This window comes from Lissotriton helveticus, chromosome 1_2, assembly GCF_964261635.1.
Source record: "Lissotriton helveticus chromosome 1_2, aLisHel1.1, whole genome shotgun sequence".
Lineage (NCBI taxonomy): Eukaryota > Metazoa > Chordata > Amphibia > Caudata > Salamandridae > Lissotriton > Lissotriton helveticus.
In genome coordinates, this window is record NC_136058.1 from 345432719 (window position 1) to 345437338 (window position 4620).

A 4620-nucleotide genomic window follows, 5' to 3' on the forward strand; every position below is an offset into this window, starting at 1 on the left:
CAATTGACTTACAAAAGAGAGTCCTAGTGTCCTAGCAACAGGTGCATCACGTCCCAATAGGAATATCTGCGGTAGATGACAAATACCATAACAAGTGCTCGAAGTTCACTATTCTCCCCAAACCATTCGGGGAAAGTGCTGGGCATTTCCAAAAATACATAAGCTATGGAGCAAACCTTATGCACTGCCATGCCCACAATGAATACATGAATGAATGAGTGGATGAATGAAAGAATGAATGAATGAATGATTGTCTTTATTGTTTAAGTTAATTAAAACCATAACAATATCATAATACAAATATAAAGTCACTATAAAACATTATTTAAAAAGTATGATATTTTTAAAAACATGAACCCGCTCATGAATTCAATATTTTCAATGAAGCAACGCCCATGCCCACAAATATGTTGCCTTCAAACTGAAGCCCTTTTGAGAAAAAGTAACCCGGCTGCACAAGCAGCAGCTGAAGAGTAAGCTTAATGTCACACATCCCCACTTCTGCCTCATGCCACACTGAGACAGCTATGCCCAAACTGGTTTAGGGCACTGAGCATGTATCTCAACCGACATGGCTGTTCACAGAGAGGCCCTCTTGCAATGGTAAAGGATGAGCCAATGAGCCCTCCATGTTACCTTCATCCACCTTGTTTTTTAATTTGTCCCGCACTGCTGTTCTCTTCTCATTCTCTGCCAATCTCCTCTGTCCTGGCGCCATCTATCATATTGGAATACTTGCCCACAAACCCTCAAAACTCAATGTTACACATGGCACTGAGGTAGGGGGGCACGAGGCATTGCCAAACCACTACCAGAGTGTAGATTTGGCATCAAAATAGTCAGCATCATTCACTGCAGCCACAACTAGTTATAAGCACCCCCCCCCATGCTTTTGTCTGGTCCACCTGGTCTGAAATTCTTCACCCTTACAAATCAAGGCCACCCCTCAAAACTGCTCTAGACTATCCTTAGGACATCAATGTATTGGTAGAGTGGGGGCTGCCTTTAAGAAACGTCTGGCATTGGATTCTGGTGTAGACCAGACCACCAAAATCCAAGTATCAACATTTATGGAGCCACAGGACCCTTTTCGCGTTCTTTGCACCCGCTCTTTGAAATAAGGTTCTGCATGCAGCGATTTAAAAAGAACTATGTATTCTCCTAATAGGTGCTCCTTTGTGGCCGGCATCAGATGTCCACCCGCGGTGGATACAGGCCCCTATAGGGCGCCCACACTTTGCGCTACACTCACTTCACCCACATCCTTGGCTGTGGACCATGTATAACTCATCGTTCAGACGCCCACCAGGGCTTCCCATCAATGCAGGACCCTCTGTCTCTCTTGCAGCCTCACTGCTCAGTCCAGCTGCCCCCCTGGTGTCCTTTGCTGCCCTTTCACTCTCACTTGCCCCACTGGACCATGCTCTCCAGTCTCACCCCTCACCGCACTGCTGTGTTCTCCCTTCTTCTACATGTTTTTAGATATTATCTTCCAACCCGACTTCTGTTAGCCTTAAAAGAGCCCTATGTACACCCAAACTCTTCTCCCAGTTGCCTATTCCCCTGTGCTGTGCCCCCCATTACCTGACTTCGTCCCTTTGCAAGTGCCCCACCAAGCCCCTCCCACCTCCCTGTCTGTGCCACCCCTGCTGTGTATCACTGTCCCACCTAACATGCCAATCCCTGTTCTAACCCCTGTGTCACTGCTGCTCAACAAAAACTGTCTCTTGCCCCTCACTGACCACCTTCTCATTCCCCATGGGGGACTCCTCTGCTGAGCCCTTCTGCTGCGTCCCCCTCGGTTGCAGGCAAAGATGGGCTCCCCTTAGCCCACTTCAGGGACACTTTCCATGCATGCCCCTTATCTGTAACCCAACTCTGCTCTCACCCTGCCTGGGGCCTCCAGCTGTTGTCTGAGAGCTCTTCACACTTGGCCTGCAAACTCTAGGTCACCCTTCTCTCTGTGAGCCTCAATATGGAACTGAGGAAGTGCTGAGGCACTTGCTATTGCTGGTAACCCTATGCAGTCTTTGTCTCCCTTGCATCACTTCCTGTCCCCATGCACCCTGTCCATAGGGGCGTGGACGGCTGTGGATCTGATCCATCTTCCCAGTTCCCACACCTCTACATTTCAGCCCGAGGCCACCGAAGTCCGGGCTGGGCCCTCTTCATTCCCTGCCACCCCCGTGCCAGGGGCCCGGCCGCCTCTCTTCTCTCAGTCTTGCAGCTTTGTGCGCCCTGGTCGGGGCCCTGACCTCCCCCATTGAGCAGGAGCTGGTATTCATTGTTGGGGGCGCGCTCTCGCGCCACTGCTTCCTGTCCACCTCATCTGTTGCACGGATGCTGCTAAAGCTCCTGCATCTCTGTATGATGCTGTGACAGCATAGGCCCTTAGGCGTCAAGGCGCTGCAGTAATGCTATGCCCCTCGGTAAGATGGCGGTTGGAGATGATCCGATAAGGCTGCATCGCACTAGAGAGTAAACAGCCAGGGGCTTATTTACAAGCCCCTTGCGCCACTTTTCCATGTTAAAAGTGACGCAAAAGCGGCGCAAGGGGCTTCTAAATACGCCCCCAGGTTAACGCCTCTTGGCTGCAGCTTGGACACGTGAGATGATGACCGAGGGCATTCCAGAGCGCTCCTGCCGCCCCTGCCTAAGCTTTCTCTCTCCCCACCCCCACCCCCCCAAAGTGGGAATTAACTCCTCCAACAGGAAAAAGTTCTGATAAATGTATCTTTAGAACAGTTCTAGGCTAAATACCTTCCATAAAGGGGACTTCCAGACAATGTCAACTCCACAATTTGTATTTTTTCGTCCATGTACCACTGACTCATTATCTCCAGTTAGTGCTCTATGAATCAATGGGTTTCCGTAGTGTAGTGGTTATCACGTTCGCCTCACACGCGAAAGGTCCCCGGTTCGAAACCGGGCGGAAACACTTTTTAGCAAGCCTTGATGCAAGCACAGAAGAATTTATTTCATGATTGATAGCAGTTTATTTCTACAGATAAACTTTTAATCTAAGTAATTTTGAAGGCGAGGTCACCTGACCTCGAAGATCTAAATTTAGTAACTTAGCGTTAGTAACCACGGGCCGAGGCACCATTTCAAAGTCAATATTTACATGAAGTCAGCTTAGAGCATGTTCAAAAAGCCTCGACATTTATAGCAGCGAACCAATAACAAGTACAAATCGATTTCAAGCAAAACATATTATATCATAACATCACTTCATATATCACGAAAGTATTAAGATTCGCAACAGAAGAAATGGATTTCAATAAAGAGATTCTTTTTTTAAACAGATACATTTGTTTTCATGCGTACAGACGTTGATAGCATTAATAATGGGTAACACCTCAGATTACGTTTTCATAGTAAAATGTGTTTAGAACGAACGTAAAAAATGAACTTTTCTCCTCTCCCTTGATGGGTGCACTTTTTTTCACTAAAAGTAAATGAGAACTTTGACCTGATGTATCTACATAGCGCGAAATGTCGGCGTGAAAAAGAAAATGCGAAGAGTATACGTATAAAGAGACAAGACAGTAAAAATAACTGCCATCACATATTTTATTTGACAGGAAGTTTCCATTGTCAGTAAATAAATAATATATAACACAAATAATGAAAACATGGCATGAATGTTTATTTATAAGGAGTAAAGACTTTTACAGAGTTGAAACTTGGTCATAATTATCAACTTCTTAAAATTAAAACAGTCCGGTCCCACCTCGGATCGCTGGATTCAATGTCCGGAGTGCTAACCATTACACCATGGAACCTCTGCTTATAGAACACTGTGAGCAGGGACTCCAGAATGCAGAGAGGAGAGTGTCAGTTTATGCAGTAAATTTGAGTAAATTATGCAGCAACAAAAGGCAAATTATGCAGTATAACACAGCTAATTTCTTAATAGAATTACTTCATTATTTCATCATTTTTAGGTCCAACCTAACGTCACTTGAACTGTTAGGCGATCTGTTGTATCTCCTCTGTGGGGGGTGACTCCTCCTTTGGTTAGGATTGGCTTTTGCATGTGTTATTTAAAAATGAAAGTGTGCTAATGGCTGATGCTTGGTGCACGTCCCACATTTCCATGCAAGTTAACTCCAATGGAGTATTGCTGCCGAAACGAGCAGGGACGCGCATGCTCCTTGAGAGCTTTTATGTTCTTTTTGTTTGTTTTTCCCTGAATGCACTTTGGTTACAAAACGCGTTCACCCAATGTGAGAATAGATGGGTTTAATTGTGTAATGTAGTTGTATTTATTTTTGGGGACTTGTGTATGAATTTTTTTTCTATTTTTTAAAAGTGTTTATTGTATATCTTGTTTGGTTTTATGTAAAAAGTGCTGCTAATCTCAGTTGGCTCACGTCTGCGCTAGTTACTTTTACACCGTATATTTTTAGGTCGAGCTGGCGTTGGAGCGCGAAGCGCTCCCGCCAGCGAGACTATAGTCACCTTCCTCCCTGTCAAGGGAGTAACAGCTGTGAACGAGCCCGATACAGACCTGGGCACGAGCCGACCCAGGTCTGTGAACGCGCTTCAAGGTTGAGCAGCTTGTGCACGTTTGTTGGACGTCAGGCGCTGCAAGCCCGCCAGACCAATTATCCCAGC

The 4620-nt window shown here is 46.0% G+C and overlaps 1 non-coding gene across 1 annotated transcript; it reads left to right on the forward strand.

Annotated features, from left to right (window-relative positions):
• The first annotated feature begins 2865 nt into the window (after window positions 1-2865).
• Window positions 2866-2938, forward strand: TRNAV-CAC (transfer RNA valine (anticodon CAC)). The gene has a single exon. It is a non-coding gene; the product is annotated as a tRNA-Val (tRNA).
• The last annotated feature ends 1682 nt before the right edge of the window (window positions 2939-4620 follow it).